Source organism: Euleptes europaea, chromosome 9, assembly GCF_029931775.1.
Source record: "Euleptes europaea isolate rEulEur1 chromosome 9, rEulEur1.hap1, whole genome shotgun sequence".
Taxonomy (NCBI): Eukaryota; Metazoa; Chordata; class Lepidosauria; order Squamata; family Sphaerodactylidae; genus Euleptes; species Euleptes europaea.
Genome location: NC_079320.1, coordinates 10,498,230 through 10,516,038, shown reverse-complemented (window position 1 = coordinate 10,516,038; position 17,809 = coordinate 10,498,230). Strand labels below are relative to the sequence as shown.

At 43.5% G+C, this 17,809-nt stretch overlaps 1 protein-coding gene and 1 non-coding gene across 2 annotated transcripts in view; both read left to right on the top strand.

Annotated features, from left to right (window-relative positions):
* Positions 1 to 1,786: 1,786 nt before the first annotated feature.
* Positions 1,787 to 17,809, top strand: part of CNOT6L (CCR4-NOT transcription complex subunit 6 like) — a 47,067-nt gene continuing 31,044 nt past the window's right edge. The window contains exon 1 of the mRNA XM_056855255.1: positions 1,787 to 1,879. The gene's annotated coding sequence lies outside the window, so the exon portion shown is untranslated. The remainder of the gene's footprint in view (positions 1,880 to 17,809) is intronic.
* Positions 16,993 to 17,064, top strand: TRNAV-AAC (transfer RNA valine (anticodon AAC)). Its single transcript has one exon. It is a non-coding gene; the product is annotated as a tRNA-Val (tRNA).

Sequence of the window (17,809 nt, the reverse complement as noted above, 5' to 3'; positions counted from 1 at the left end):
TGGAAATGTTCAGGTCACTTCTTCAGGTATCTGAAGAAGTGAACTACAAGAACCAATACCTACAAGAACCAATACCCTGGAAATAACCTACAAGAACCAATACCCTGGAAATGTTCAGGTATCTTCTTCAGGTATCTGAAGAAGTGAGCTACAAGAACCAATACCTACAAGAACCAATACCCTGGAAATGTTCAGGTATCTTCTTCAGGTATCTGAAGAAGTGAGCTACAAGAACCAATACCTACAAGAACCAATACCCTGGAAATGTTCAGGTATCTTCTTCAGGTATCTGAAGAAGTGAGCTACAAGAACCAATACCTACAAGAACCAATACCCTGGAAATGTTCAGGTATCTTCTTCAGGTATCTGAAGAAGTGAGCTACAAGAACTAATACCTACAAGAACCAATACCCTGGAAATGTTCAGGTATCTTCAGGTATCTTCTTCAGGTATCTGAAGAAGTGAGCTACAAGAACCAATACCCTGGAAATGTTCAGGTATCTTCTTCAGGTATCTGAAGAAGTGAGCTACAAGAACTAATACCTACAAGAACCAATACCCTGGAAATGTTCAGGTATCTTCTTCAGGTATCTGAAGAAGTGAGCTACAAGAACTAATACCTACAAGAACCAATACCCTGGAAATGTTCAGGTATCTTCTTCAGGTATCTTCTTCAGGTATCTGAAGAAGTGAGCTACAAGAACCAATACCTACAAGAACCAATACCCTGGAAATGTTCAGGTATCTTCTTCAGGTATCTGAAGAAGTGAGCTACAAGAACTAATACCTACAAGAACCAATACCCTGGAAATGTTCAGGTATCTTCTTCAGGTATCTGAAGAAGTGAGCTACAAGAACCAATACCTACAAGAACCAATACCCTGGAAATGTTCAGGTATCTTCTTCAGGTATCTGAAGAAGTGAGCTACAAGAACCAATACCTACAAGAACCAATACCCTGGAAATAACCTAGAAGAACCAATACCCTGGAAGATAATTCACAGTGGGTAGCCGTGTTAGTCTGTTTGCAGTAGTCAAAAAGGGCAAGAGTCCAGTAGCACCTTAAAGACCCACAAAAATACTTTCTGGTAGGGTATTTTCTTGGCTCACGAAAGCTCCTACCCTACCTGAAAATATTTTTGTTATTCTTTAAGGTGCTACTGGACTCTGGCCCTTTTTGACCAATACCCTGGAAATAACCTACAAGAACCAATACCCTGGAAACGTTCAGGTATCTGAAGAAGTGAGCTGTGGCCACAAAGCTTGGCTGTGTGTGTGTGTGTGCGGGAGGAGAAGGGGGGGAGAAGGGGGCCTCTCGAGTACACGCGTGCAGGAGCGAACCTGGGCTTCTCTGCGTCACGTGTGAAAGGGAGACGTGCCAGCGAGGGGTTTATTTCTCTCCCCCCCACCCCCCCGGGGGAAAAAAGGGACAGCAAGAGCTTCGGAGGGAAGCCGAGGCTGCAAGGCGGGAAGGAGGAGGCCAAAAACAGAAAAAGAGGCGTCCTTCCCTCCGTCCGTCCCTCCGTCCCTCCCTTCGCGGCGTGTCGTTTCGGCGAGCGGGCCAGGCCCCTCCTCCATCATTAAGCCCTCTGTTTGCTGCCAGGCGGGAGCGGGGTCGTGAGGGGGGGAGGAAATACCCCTTCCCCCCACCGCCACCCAGAGGGAGGCTGCGGCCGCCGGGCTCCCCCCTCACGAACCGTCCTCCGCCCGCCTCCCTTCGCCTCGGCGTCGGCGGCCGAGGCCTGCTGCGACTCCTCCCAGCTCGGGCCCGGCGCGGCCGCCGCCTCCGCCGCCTCCTGCATGTCTTTACTGCCCTCAGCCCCGCCGCCTGAGCAGCCGCCTGAGCCCCGCCGACGGACGCCCCGGGGGCTGGATGCAGGTGAGCGCCGGGGATGAGGCCTAGTTTCGGGGGGGGGGGAGAGAGGGAGAGACGTGCGCGCGCGGCGGCCCTCTTTCCCGCGCGTGAGGGAGCGAGGAGAGGGCCCGGCTTGGGCCTGGCCTTCTGGGCCCCTGCCTGCCTGCCTGGGTTTGCGTCGGGGAGAAGCGGCGGGCCCGCGCGGGACGAGGAAGCCGAGGATGGCGGTGGGTGTGTGGAGGGGTTGGCGCCGCGCGCGCGCGGCCGCCCGGCCTGGGTTAAAGTTGGCGTGGGAAGGAACACTGAAGGGATTATGTTTTGATCGGATTCAAGTTTTTTTTTTGGAAGTAATTAAAGATACTGGCGTCAATAAGGAAGAGTTTTAAGATAATGATAACGGTGGTTCGTTATAATGGATTAGACGCTGCACACAAAGAGAGAAATAAGGATATCAAATGAGCAGAGGGAGGGGGAGGGGAAGTCAGCGATACATGTTTCTTCAATGATAACATAGAAATTCTTCATCGTATATACTATATGAATGGAATGAGGTAATAGAATGTGAACTAGTTTGAAAAATAATTAAAAAATAAAGTTTGCGTGGGAAGTCGGCGAGGCTCGGCCGGGCGTGAGTGGGGTCGTGTTTGGAGGGTGTTGCGACCCGTGTCGGGAAGGCGCCCAGGGCGTCGTGCGAACGTGCGCGGGGGGTGAGTTGTGTTTTAAGTGTCTGTGTGTAATAGGAACAGTGCCGGTGCCAGTCTTTAATATATATATAAAAATTTTTTTTATAATGATTAGACTTGAACACAGAAACCTAATTTCCCCCTTGTTTTTCCCCTCCCCATTCCCTTCTTAAAATTTTTGTACCCTTAAAATCTAATTTAAAATTTTATACACACACACACACACTATATATATATATACACACACACACACACACACACTATATATATATATATATATATACACACACACACACACACACACACACACAGACACACACACAGACACACTATATATATATACATACACATACACACACTATATATATAATTTTATATATATAATTTTAAATTAGATTTTAAGGGTACAAAAATTTTAAGAAGGGAATGGGGAGGGGGAAAACAAGGGCAAAATTAGGTTTCTGTGTTCAAGTCTAATCATTACAATTTTTACATATTAAAAGCAAATTATCTTAACCGTACACCTGATCAGATCTCTTTATCTTAAAAAATTGCATTGAAGTATGTAGTAATCTGTCTGTTAATCATTGAAGATACCAATATAAAGATTAGTTATGTTGGCCATTGGCTGTAACAACCATAAACATTAGTTCTGTCTGTGGCGCCAGTCTTTTTGGCGCCCTAGGCAAGGCTAACTACTTGTGGCCCCCAATTTGCTACCAGTTTTCAAAAACAGATGTCTTGTAGAAAATACGAATGCCTGATGCATTCCTACAAACCTTTTTATAAGACATTATAATTAATTATATTCTGTTGTCGTACTTAAAATAAATAAATAAATATATAAATTGTCAGTTGCATTTTTTCAAGAAACTAATCTGTTTAAAACTGTGCCCCTCAGGCCAGTTCTGCGCCCCTCTGAGGTCTGCGCCCTAGGCGACCGCCTAGTTCGCCTAATGGTAGCACCGGCCCTGAGTAGGAAAGAGAGCAAGAGTCCAGTAGCACCTTCAAGACTAAACAAAATTTCTGCCAGGGTATATGAGCTTTGGTGAGCCACAGCTCACTTCTTCACATATGTCTCTGTGGCCGTTTGTGCATGGGAGGTTTTGCCTTGGATTTGCCACTCTCTATATACACGTTTTCCCCATCCAAATTCTCAAAACTCAACAATAAGCCCCCATGCAGAGTTTTGAGAATTCAAATGGGAAATGTGCATGTAGAGAGCACCAAATCCAAGGCAAAACCTCCCATGCATAAAAGTTGCTTGCTTCCTGGGTGTTGGTTGTTGTTTTCCCCCCCCTCATTTTATTGTTTTTAAGGGGGTCGTGAAGCTGATGGGCAGGCAGAGGTGGATCGGAATAAAAAATATGTTGGTTACTTTGTTCGTGGCCCACGTTTCTCCCACCAAATAGCCCTGTGAGTCTTTTAAAACATAATATAACAGCAGTTCAGATGCACCTTTAAGGAGAATCAGTCTTGCTCCAGCATAATAATAATAAGGAAAGGGAGTTGGTTGGTTAAGCAAAAGACCTCTGCCACAGACCCTGGAGAGCTGCTGCCAGCCTGAGTAGTGAATACTGACCTTGATGGACCAGTTCAGAATGAGGAAGCTTCATGTGAGAATGTGCACCTTTCAAAGGGTTCGGTTTCAGGGCAGCTTTAGGCATTGTTAAGCAGCAGCAAATCTGGAAACCGGTGTGGTGTAGTGTTTTGTTTCAGAGGGTAGCTGTGTTGGTATATACCCAAATCTAAGTGTGGTGTAGTGGTTAGAGTGAGATTTGGAAACCCAGGAATCTGACAAGTTTGGGTTCATATCCTCATTGCCATGAAGCTAAATGGGTTACCTGAGGGGTGATCTCTTTCAGCCTAACTTACAAAGTTGTTGGTGAGGACAAATCACATATGCCTCCTTAGAGAAAGGGGCAGGCTAAAAATGGAATTTTGGAGGACATTGATTCATAGGGTCACCATGAGTCGGAAGCGACTTGACGGCACTTAACACCCACACACCCACAAATGGAATAGCTTTGCCACAAAAGTGTATACTCCACTGGGTTTTTATAGGTTTTTATGTTGTTTTGAACTGATAGAGAAGGCCAGATAGAGTGTTTGGCATAAAGGGGTGAAAGAGCTTGTGCTGAGAAGGCAATTGTCAGGTTGGAAGTATGCTAATGAAAGGCAGCAAAATGTGCATGAGGAGGGAAGCTGTTTAATTAAATTAATTAATTAAATTAATTGTTTTGCATGTTGTGCAGCAAGAAACCTGGGTTTGCCATATGCTCTATATTCTCCACAGGGAACCACAGCTGATTGCTGTGTTATTCCACAATCAGATTTCACGCTTTCGGCTGTACTCATTTTATATTTTTAAATCTAGGTGTGTTCTTAAAAAACCATAATCATGAGGAGGCCCTGATCTGTAGTGCTTGTTGGTGAAAGGGGGGGGGTTATGAGTGTGCAAAGAGGGCTTTTGTGAAAGGCATGACTCCAGAGGAGGTAAGGGTTGCGGGACAAGAAAATTTGAGAGAGGACTGTGCTGTGATATGAGTGGGGGTCTCAGTGAACATGGTGGCGGCTGTATGTGAAAAGTATGGTGTGGGATAATTCTAGAAGGGGATAGTGTGGCTGTAGAGAGGGACACTGGAATAGTGGTGTGCATTTGTGGTCTGGAGCATACACAAGGATTCTCTGTGTTGAAGGGTATTATCAGTTCAGGGGTGCTGTGGAGCTTTTGTTTCTTGAACTAGTGTATAGTATTGGGGTTGAACTTGGATCATGGAGATCTGATCCTGAATCTCTGCTCAGCAGTGAGGTTCACTGAACAACTTTAAGCCTGTTTCACTCTTTCACCTTGAACTACGTTGAAGATTTATTGGACGGATACATCAGAACATCCTACACACACCGCATATCACTTTTAGCTCCTTGGAGGGAGGCTGGGCTATGTAAGTGAGAAATAAATAGAAGCTTCCATTATATAATCCATTAGATACATGGAAAAGTTGGACACTCCACTGAATGATGAGATGTTCTGGAGTAAGTTGCAACCCTTTTAATGTAATGGGCATCCTACAACTGTAGTATGTGGGATTGTGTATATGTGCAAAGGGCAGTTGGAATGGTATCCAGAGAGTATAGTGTAGAAAGGATTCCTTGAGCGGCAGCAGTGAGTATGTATGAGAGAGAGAAAAGGCTTCATCCGGGTGTGTCCAAACATAAACTACATCAAACAGTTGGGCCGCTATAGAACTGTACTTGCCATGTTTTGTTCATGTTTATGAGTGTCTCCCTAGAATGGTAAAAGGTAAAGGTGCAAGCACTGGGTCATTACTGACCCATGGGGTGACGTCACATCACCTTGTTTACTAGGCAGACTATGTTTAAGGGGTGGTTTGCCATTGCCTTCACCAGTCATTTTCCCTTTACCCCCAACAAGCTGGGCACTCATTTCACCGACCTCGGAAGGATGGAAGGCTGAGTCAACCTTGAGCTGGCTACCTGAAACCGACTTCCGTTGGGATCGAACTCAGCTCGTGAGCAGAGCTTTGACGGCAGTACTGCAGCTTACCACTCTGCGCCATGGTGCTCCTACCCCCAGAATGGAGCTCTGGAGAAATTGGTTGGGTGTAATTTCTGATACCACCCCCCAAGCCATCTTCCATTTGTCCCCTTCAACACAAAATAATTAGAGATGGTGCATATATTTTTTTTCTAAAAGGCAGGCAGTCCACCTAAAACATGCAGGATGATGCAGCAAGTCAGATAACAAATCAAACACCAGTTCAGTTGATAAGCATGGCTGTGCACAGCACTTGCCAAGGAGGCTGGGATCTGTCTGAGTCTTCTCTTTTAAAATTCATCAACTGTTTGCATCCCAGTAAGAGGTTACTTCCATTAACATTTTCCATGTTCTGCTTGTAACTTTCCTTCAGACACTGGCTAGTTGTTCTTCTCCCCACATCAGAATTTCCAAAGTAAGGACCTTAGAGGTCTGGTTTCCCTCCTTGCTCTATGAAAGGTTGGAGGATGTGTTGATTTTGTGTTTCGAGGCCAGGGATAGCAAATCTGTAAGGAGCTTTTGTGTTCCCGAGGGCTTGTCTAGATAGCACCTCAAATATTAATTACCCCCATATCAAGTTTCCCCCATGTCAAGTTTATCATTATAGCTGTAAACCAGCAGTGGGGTGCATGGAAAACACTGAAGGAAAGCCTGCTCTGATCCTGCTATTCACCAGACTACAGTTTGGACTAAAAAAAACCCTGTCCCTTTTCTGACTCTTAAGTTCCTTTATGGTCCAGGCTAGCCCAATCTCGTAAGATTTCGGAAGCTAAGCAGGGTCGGCCCTCGCTAGTATTTGTATGGGATACTTCCAAGGAATACCAGGGCCATGACATGGAGGCAGGCAATGGCAAACCACCTCTGAACATCTCTTGCCTTGAAAACCCTATGCCTACAGGGTCACCATAAGTTAGCTGATACTTGATGGCACTTTTCACCGCCACCATCGGCCAGAATGCATCAGCCAAGTTGGATCAGTGTCCCCAACACTCTATCTGGACATAAATACAGGCCTTGTAAACCTAACCTAAGTTTTGTTCCAGGTTTCTGTCAGTACACTATTGTGTAAAATTAACCAAAATGCATAGCAGCTACCAAATAATCAGATCCTTGGGTCTTTTTCGTTATTTTGTCATTTTTTCAAGGTAAAAATTGGTGTAATCTGGTTGTCCATAATATACTGAAACTATGTAGAAGAAAACAGGGAGAGGTCAGAAGCAATTGGAAAGGGAATGTATATGAACCCCTTGGGGAAGAGATCTTATTGTTGTTTATGGTAGTCTGCAAAGCTCCATGTTTATCTGATGTTATAAGTAATAATGTTGTAAAGTTCAGTTGAAATATTTCTTACAACATGGGGAGTTTGAGCCTCTGGATCTTTTGGCATTTAAATTGATCCTTTGCTTTCCACAAGCATTGTGATTACTAAACATCTTTTATGAGTTTGGGTGATTAAGGCCCATTTAAGTATAGGGTGGGCAAACTTCAGGTGCCTTTCATGCTGGTGGGCTGAATTCTTTTGTCTATCTGGTTTCCCCCTAGAGCTATTTATTAGAAGAATTGGATTGGCCTTGCCTTTAAAGTGAGATAAGATGCAAACAGAAAAATGCTAACCTAGCCTTGAGCTTAGAATGTAACATTCTTAGCTTGATGCTTGTTCAACTATACCAGCATAGTGGTTAGGAGTGGTGGACTCTACTGAACCGGGTTTGTTTCCCCATTCCAACACATGCAGCCTGCTGGGTGACCTTGGGCTAGTCACAGTTCTCTCAAAACTCTCAGCCCCACCTATCTCACAAGGTGTCTGTTGTGGGGAGGGGAAGGTGATTGTAAGCCACTTTGAGACTCCTTAAAAGGCCGAGAAAAAGCAGGGTAGAAAAACCAACTCTTCTTCTTCATCAAGTTTTGTGGGCTTGCTTTTTTCCATGATCAAGATGAAATACTGGTATCCTGCACACACACAAAAAGGGTTTATAGTCCAGAGCACTGCTAAATGTATGGAATGGAGCAGGAGGGAAAAGATCTGTAAATCTGTCTTGTTTAAGCATGTTCCAAAGACAAGTCGTTTCAGTAGGCCTTTTGCTTGGCTGTTGAGAAATCGGAAGTGTGACAGATTAACGAATGGATGATGTTGGCTTTTCTGATTTCACTACTAGTTTTCCAGCCAGTCGCTACATGCAAATGAACAAAGCAAACCCTGTTGTTGGTACATATCGTGTATATTCTTAGCAGTTGTTATTGGACGAGTATAAAGAGGGGTATGTATTTTTTAAAGTGGCTTTAGGTTAGATGATAGGAATTTCCCTCCTTCTGTTCTTGCACTTGTGCTTGGCTTCAAGAACAGGAAGCTTAAATGGTTATTGCATTCTTAAATAACCAACTGGTGACATTTTAAAAGTTCACTTAAATTCAAAAAGGCTGTTGAACATTTTTATTGTGATAATTTAGTTAGTTTAAGCCACTTCAACCATATGCAAGACTTTCTCTTGTGTCATTTAAACGTTGAAAGCGACCCTTTTAGATTGACGAGAAACATTTGCTGCGGGCAAACAGAACTGATCTTGGACAATGTTAATGGTGTCCTTTGTGTCTTCAGTGTTGTCTGATCTCAGGCGAGTCGGCCTGTGACATAGTGAGAATATTCATGTGCAACAGGTGTTCTGGGTACTCTATCCCTTTCCACAGAACAGGAATTACAGGCATTCAGACTGCACCAGCTGCAAACCGGCACCCTCCATATTCAGTTAACTTTATTTGAAATGCATAGAGGGTAGATAAATATACGCAGGCTAGTTTCTGGCTGTTTTTGCAGATGCTAGGTTTCCTGAATGGCATCTGGGACTTGTTGGCTCCTCTTCTAGAGCAAGTATCCCAGATTGCTCCATTTGGTTGTGTGAACAGGGTGATCGCTGGTTACCTCTACTCTAGAATCATAGAGTTGGAAGGGACTGCCAGGGTCATCTAGTCCAACCCCCTGCACAATGCAGGAAATTCACAACTTCCTCCCTCCCCACATCTCCAGTGACCCCTACTCAATGCCCAGAAGATGGCCTCTCATAATCTACTTAAGGTCATAGAATCAGCATTGCTGACAGATGGCCATCTAACCTCTTCTTAAAAACCTCTAGCGTAGGAGTGCTTACCACCTCCTGAGAAAGCCTATTCCACTGAGGAACCGCTCTAAGTGTTAGGAAATTCTTCCTAATGTCTAGACGGAAACTCCTGTTGGTTCTGGTCCGACCTTCTGGGGCAACACGTGTCTCATATCTTTTCCTCCTGAAAAAATAGTGTATGAATGTATACACTAAAAATAACTCCAGGAAACATACGGTTTCAAAGGATTTTGTTTATGGTGACATAGGTCTCTGAATGTATTGTTCCAAATCTTATTGTAGCCTAGAGCCAGTGGGAGAATCTGTGATGTTTCCAGCTGTGTAGCAGGTAGATCCGTTACTGCCAGGCAGTACAGCTTTTTCCTTCACGGGACTGCTGTGATAGGAAAAGCCACGCCTGCTGAGCATTCTCCTAGCATACAGTTTATTGGTACAGCAGGAGTGTTCTAGGTCTAGCATTGGTAGATTTAAGGATTATGTGCACGTACATGTATTCACAAATGAGCTTTTAGATATGCACAAGCTGATAATAGAAACTTTTTAGGCTATGTTCACCATCCAGTTTGCTTGTTATCTTCCGTAAATATGAGTTTTTAATGGTTTTGACAACGTGCTTGCATGTTTCAAGGAAAAGTGGCTGGAGGGGGTAATGAAACTGCTTGACTGTACACTGATCTGTAGCTAGTTGGATGGTGATAATTGAAGGGAAGGATAACGTTAACAATAGGCAAGGTTTATAATGGTTGTCTTAATCTGTAGGAATGTTTTGAGAGAGTTTAATCTTTTGATTGGAGTGCTGACACCCTTTTCCAATACTTATTTTTACATGGTCACTCTGTCCTGTTTGTGATGCAGATGGCCGAAACTCTTAAATGCGAGTATTCATTTGTCATAGAGGTGTAGGAGAGCCAGTGTGGTGAAGTGGATATAGGGTACTTTCACTCATGTTTGCCCCCGGTCTGTCTCAGTTGTTTCTTGGAGTTATGCATGAATTTCCCCTCCATTAGAGATGATCTCACTGGCAGCCCTCACAAATCCCTGGACTTCCCGTTCCTCTGTTAACCTGATTCTTCCCTCACCCCTGAGCTCAACCTGGATGAAATCCCCATGCATAAGGCAAAAGCGCAAGACACAGAAGTTTGGTTTCTCTCACAGCCAATTACAAAGCAGCATGTAAAGCGGTGGGGATTCAAATGCTTCCTGGGAGCTCTTTCTGAGCAGAAGAAGGGCTTTTTAAAACAGAGACTTGGATTTCTCCCCCCACCCATTCCCCTTTCAGATTGCGCCGTTTTTTGTTTTTGTTCTTAAAATGCTTTTTATGCAGCAATTGGTTTTTTTGGGGGGGGTTTCTCTCACAGTAAGCTCTACAACGTAAGCCAATTACAAAGCAGCATTTCAAGGGGCGGGGACTTAGTTTGAGCTTGGAGACTGCTGGTGCGTAGATTCCCCACAGGAAAGTGTAGGTCCAGGTAAAACACCCATGCATAAATGACCATAGAGTCAGACTAGTATTTGAGATACAGGATTTGGATCATTCCTTCTGCCATAGATGCTGAATGGGTGACCTTGGACCAGTGACACACACTCCGCCTGAGCTGCCTCACAGGGTCAGGGGGAAAGTGGGGGAGAGGAGAACACAATGTAAGTCAGTTTGAGTTGCCATTGGGGAGAAAGGCAGGGTATAAATTAAGTAAATCAGGGCTTGTCAAATTCCAGGTGTCAGGTCACCAAGGCACCTAGAAATTTCACTGCGGCGCCTAGTATTTTCAGCAGTTTTATTATAATGTCTCAGTGACCCTGAGAAGTATGTTATTTCGCATCTTGATACGTTCTGTTGTATGACATAAAAATGCATCTCCATGAAATTCTTGTAATTGATCATTTAAACTTCACATCCAGGGTTGGACTAGATGTCCTGTATGAACACATGATTTCCAGGGTATGATCACAAGATTTCCAGGGTATAGGCTTTCACATGAACACATGAAGCTGCCTTCTACTGAATCATACCCTTGGTCCATCAAAGTCAGTATTGTCTACTCAGACCGACAGCAGCTCTCCAGTGTCTCCAGCAGAGGCCTACTTGCCTAGTCCCTTTAACTGGAGATGCTGGGGATTGAACCTGGGACTTTCTGCATGCCAAGCAGAGGCTCTACCACTGAGCCATGGCCCCTTTCAACTCTACGATGTTATGATAACACGATTCAGTAGTGGTGGATGAATTCATTTCTTAGCTGCTTTCTATACAGGCTCCAATAGTAAATTAAATGAAATTATGAGAAACAGGGAAGAAGCTAGGTGATGGTTACAACAGGGGTCTCCAGCAGGTAGTTCCTTAGCTAACGGTTGAAGTCTCAAGAAAACCTCACAAACATATCTGCTTCTTTAAAAAGCTTTTCTGTCATAGGATTTTTTCTATGTGCTGCTTAGCTCAGGTTTCTGGTGCTCTCCCAAGTCCATGTTCTGTTTATAGGGCAGAACCAAACTTTGTAATACTCTGGGTAGGGGGAGTAGATAGCTCAGGATAATTTGCATTACTGAAAAGTGTGTTTGTGTAAAGTGCCATCAAGTTGCAGCTGACTTACGGTGACCCTATAGGGTTTTCAAGGCAAAGACTAACAGAGGTGCTTTGCCAGTGCCTTCCTCTGCATAGCAACCCTGGACTTCCTTAGTGAGCTCCCATACAAATAACTAACCAAGGTCAAAGCTGCTTAGCTTGTGAGATCTGAGGAGGTTGGCCATCCAGGACAGGGCAGCATCTTGGTTAGCTGTCTTTAAATATTGACAAGCTTTTGAAAATTCACCAGCCAACATGAACGAGATGGAACAGGGGGAAATTCTAACCCTGAGAGCACAGCCAAGTTATGTTTGGTGATTGTGCTTAACAGCTTTTGTAAGAGAAGCTTTTATGTTTCTTTTTTAAAAACCTGTTTAATTATATACAAATACCTTGTTTGCTTCTTCAGCTGCAGGAAGTGGTTGATCAAGCTATAATTCACAGAGCAACATTTGAAAGCCCTAGGTCTTGTCAGTTATCAGTAACACGTATGCAACTGAGCCCTTCTTTGCCTGATAGCTTTATGGAAAAGAAAGAGGTACTTCCACATGCTACCCTTTTTCTTCAAGCTACACTTCCCTTAGATAATTTGCTACCTGTTCGTTTCCCTCTCCCTGACTTGTTCACCATGAGAGGGAAGAAGAAGAAGAAGAGTTGGTTTTTATATGCCGATTTTCTCTATCTTTTAAGGAGAATCAAACTGGCTTACAATCACCTTCCCTTCCCCGCCCCACAACAGACACCTTGTGAGGTAGCTGAGGTTGAGAGAGGTCAGAGAGAACTGTGACTGGCCCAAGGTCACCCAGCTGGCTTCATGTGGAAGAGTGGGGAAACCAACCCTGTTTGCCAGATTAGAGTCCACCGCTCTCGAGGAGGATTGGGGAATCAAACCAAGTTCTCCAGATTAGAGTCCACCATTCTTAACACTACATCACACTTTTTATGGAGCTACTCTTACTACACAACTGGAGATCTCATCTCTCCCACTAGAAATAGCAAGATTGCAGTGCAATATTAAGCTAATGAGCAAGAAAGCTGCCTGCTGTGCTGAAAGCCCAAGTTTGAAGGCTAATTACGAATGCTGCTTACAAGGTGTGAGAAATGTTTGAAAGCTGTCATGGGTAGTGTTTTCTGTGCACTACTTCGCACAGAAATGGAAAACATTATTTTGTTGGAAGTGGGAGCAGGTGAGCAGTGGCACGTACCTCTCCGTAAGGGGATGTGTTGGGTTTACAGTTCTTTTCTTTCATGCAGTTATTTTTACCCCTTATATAATCCTTAACTAGAATATTTATTACAACTGCAGTTCGCAGATGCTTCCAAAAGAGAGCCGAGGAAAGGCTTTGAAAAGAAGAAGAAAGGAAATAAACATATGTGCAGTTTGGGATTAACGTCTGGGAAAAATAGCCTCATTGCACATAGCTGCTGTTTCTAGTCGTTTCACAATTTTCCTGGAAAAACACTGTTCTTTTGAGAGAGCAGTGGTAAATACCAGTTCTTGCCAGAAAAATGGAAACGTTAAAATAAAAAACCTAAATCTATAGACATAGTCCTCTGTGTTAGTCCATCTCACTACTCTGACAAGTATAGACTACTATGCGGTCACTTATGTTCAGGGCCAGTAATCTGTCTCTCTCCCTGCTAAAATTTTCAAGGCTACAGTTTTCTGGTAGCCGGGGAAATCTAATGTTCAATTTTAGCATTACTATTAAATACTGGCATATACTGTGAACATTCATGAACAGCAATTACTATTCAGCAAAGATGTGAGTAAACATGTGGGGATTAAGATATAGTTGATTAGCATTACCTGTAGAATTAGCCGTTCGACTTGGTGGTTCTCAGTGAGAATATTTTAAGGTAATTTCAGTTTGGAAATTAATGTTTAAAAGTTGTGTAATGCATTGCGCTCTTACACAAAATGAACTGGTTAAAGTACTTATAATTGAACAAGATATGTTGTAAACTAGAACTCACAAAAAAAATTTCCCCTTGTGGCAGTTAACTGTGCAAGATATCCTATATGATCCTGCTCCCCCCATATTTTATCCCCACAACAACCCTGTGAGATTAGACTGGTAGCTAGCTGTTGGCCTAAGATCACTAAGATCAGTGAGCTACATGGGCAAGTAGGGATTTGAACCCAGGTCTTGCTGATCTAGGTCCAACACCCACATTAGCTAAACAATGGCCAGTACTCTAACCATTGCACCAGTGCAATCCTGAACAGAGTTAAGCCCGTCTAAGCCTATCGTAACACTGGTTGTTACCGCACTAGGTATTCCCAGTGATGAATTAAGAGTTTGAAAATGTTATAAAAAATACTGTTCGCACTTTGTTTGGCCCCTTTAGCTGGGAAGACGTCTTCCAACCATTTTTTAGCCGTGGCATACAAAAACCCTTTTAAAGCGATGTTTTTTATAACATTTCCAAGCTCTTGATACATCGCTGGGAATACCTAGTGCGGTAACAGCCACTGTTTAGGTTTGTACTGCTACTGCAAGGTGCTTTGAAATCCCATAATCTCATAACTTTGAATGGGAAAGAGGTAACTCTGAAAACAATGGGACCCAACGAACCTAATTAGCTGGTTCATGTCCCAAGTTTTTAATTTTTTAAAAAATCTCAGTGAATACTCTGGAAACCCTTATTTTTTTGGTGGTTTTTCTTGTCTCTTGAAATTCCCTCCAGGTGTCTAGTTCACAAGAAATGCAAAGAATCTGGAAAATTGTCAGGATCGCTATACCTAACAGGAGTACTAAAAATTTTAAAAGAAAAAACCGATGTTTCTCAGCTGCTTGGTCTAAATAATGTTGGCCATCTGCTTTAAACAGGATAATACTAGTCTTCATACATCTCTCTTCCAGCTTTATTTCTTTGAAGTGGGAATTTCAATTAAAATAAACTGCAGCATAAATATGGGGTTGATAAACTGGTGTCTTGTTAGAGTAGTCTGAAAGGTCTGACTTCTGATTGTGTTTACATGGTCTAGAAGTGGAATGCCTTTGCTGAGCCAAAACCCTGAAAGAGAAGTTGAAATATAAGACTACGGCAATATGAATGTTCTTGGATCATGGCTTGGGTAGGATCAGTATGAACAATTAGTGAAACTTTAAATTCTAAATTTCGTGAGTCCACAGTGGACTAGAATGTCTGGTCAATGGGGACCCCTTTCATTTTTCCACCAGCAGAAAAACTGGTTTGATGCCATTTGGGATCCTTTTTATTTATTTGCTTCATTATACCCCACCTTTCTCCTCAAAGGGGGCCCAAGTGAATCACACCGTTCTCCTCTCCCCCATTTATCTTCACAACAACACTGTGAGCTGGGTTAGGCTGTGTGACTGGCAAGGGTCACCCAGCAAGCTCTCATGTCAGAGTTGGCATTTGAACCTGGGTCTCCCAGATCTTAGTTCAACACTCTGACCACTGCTGTACGCTGGCTGCCTGTAATATGTGAAATTAATTTTAAGAACTAATTCTAAACACGTGAATATTCTATGCTTATAATTTTCTTGTGCTAATAAGCATAAGAACATAAGAAAAGCCATGCTGGATCAGACCAAGGTCCAGCAGCCTGTTCACACAGTGGCCAACCAGGGGACTCTAGGAAGCCCCCAAACAAGACCTCTGCAGCAGCACCATCCTGCCTATGTTCCACAGCACCCAACATATGCATTCATAAAACAAATGCAGGTGTGTTGAAGCTGTCACTGAAATCATTTTTAAAATTCAGGCATTGTGTTTTATTGTTTCTGAAATGGAAAATAATCCTCTAAGCCTCTCTTCATGTGTGATTCAGTAGGGACTTCTTTGAACTGGATAAAAAATGCAGAATGGAGTGCTCAGTGAAAGTTTCGGATTCGCATATGAGAAATGGCTGTAATCTAAATTTTGCCGCTGGACTTTAAACTTGCGCAACATCTTTTTTGAGTTCCACTTGAACAAAGATTCAGTTTACAGAGCTTGAACGTGGAAAAATGGCAGCAAATTTTAAGACAATCACCAATTTGGGTTTCTAGTTAGATGAACATATTGAAGTGGCTGGGTATTACAGGTTTTTGTTTTGTTTTATGAATGCATATACATAATGCTTGAGGTGGGTCTCTGTTGTTCACCAAAGGCGTGCTTGAGTACACTTGGAACACGCAAACTATGGCATTTCTGCAATGTTTTGCTCAACAGAGTTGAGATGGTCAGCAGCCTTGAGGTGCCATGAAAGAGTCTGTGAAAAAAGTTAGAACCTGTTTATATGCAGGCTTTCTGGATGAGATCCAAGTTCTCCAGTGGATTTATGACTGTGTAGTGTGAATTATTACATGCTTATGCTAGATCTTTATAGCTGCTATCATACAGATACTTGTTAGGGTCTTGCCTTTGCAATCTGCTGTACAGTCTAATAACATTGATCTTGTTTTTTGTGCCTATGGATTTTGTAAAACTAAAAAAAATCCCTGTTGTGTTTCAGGTTTTCAGTGATGCAAATATGAGGCGGTCGTGTTGTTGTTGTTGTTGGTTTTTTTTTTATATGCCGACTTTCTCTACCACTTAAGGCAGAATCAAACCGGCTTACGATCACCTTCCCCTCCCCACAACAGACACCCTGTGAGATAGGTGGGGCTGAGAGTGTACTAGCCCAAGGTCACCCAGCTGGCTTCATGTGTAGGAGTGGGGAAACAAATCCAGTTCACCAGATTATCCTCTGCCGCTCATGTGGAGGAGTGGGGAATCAAACCCTGTTCTCCAGATCAGAGTCCACTGCTCCAAACCACCGCTCTTAACCACTACACCACGCTGGTGGTTTTGCCTTGGGGTATGATAACTTGCTTCCCTAAAATGCCACTTTCATTGAGCCAGCCAGTTGGCTTTCATGGCTCCCTTCATTCCTTAAAAATCTGAGTAAACAAATGGAAGAGGTACTTGGTTCCTTCTGCTGTATGTTTTTATTTATTTTTTATTTATATATACACACACACACACACACCCCACCCCTTCCTCCAAGGAGATCAAGATAGCCTATATGGTCCTGCCCCCCCTCCTGTATTTTATCCCCACAACATCCCTGTGAGATTAGACTGGTAGCTACCTGTTGCCCATGTAGCTCACTGGGTAATCTTAGGCCAAGTAGGGATTTGAACCCAGGTCTTGCTGATCTAGGTCCAACACCCACATTAGCTAAACAATGGCCAGTACTCTAACCATTGCACCATGCTGATTCTTGGGGAGGGGCTGTGGATCAGTGGTAGAGCCTCTGCTTAACATGCAGAGGGTCCCAGGTTCAATCCCTGGCATCTCCAGTTAAAGGGACCAGACAAGTAGGTGATGTGAAAGACCCCTGCCTGAGACCCTAGAGTCGCTGCCAGTCTGAGTAGACAGTGCTGACTTTGATGGACCAAGGCAGCTTCATGTGTTTACTCTGAGTCCAATATCTCATACTTGCTTGAAGTGTGAGTGAATAGAAATCTTCTACTTTGCTATTTCAGTTTAGGATAAACAAATAAACATGTGCCCTGTTTAACGTGAGGCTTCAACCACAGTCTGAAGACCAGTTGCTGGAGAAGGCGGATATCCAATTGTTGTAACCTTATACTTCGTCGGCTTGTTTTGAGCAAACTGCCAGCCAGGCTGTTTTGAAGCTTTTTATTCATAGAATGTTAAAATGGTCTGTGCAAGCTGTGTTTCTTCAACAGCAATAATCTTTACTGTGTTTCAGCTCAACGGAAGCACAAAGCCCTTTGTTGGCAATTCAGAGGCGAGAGCCTTGCACAACTTTCCGTGCAGGAGCTGAATTTTGAATTTACACCAGGAGTTGGTATTTTTGAAAGTTAATACAACCAGGTGATGCAACCGGTTGTTGACGGCAGCGGCTGCCTTGATTTATACACCAGCTGGCTGTCATGCATATGACCGCTTGCCTTATAGCGCTTAATTAAACTTGCAGATTTACCAGTGGCTTTGCGATTACTCTTATTAGCTTTGAGGTCCAGTCCGTGAAAATCAGCTCGCTCGGGACCTTTCCTTGAATACGGTAGCAGTAGCCCT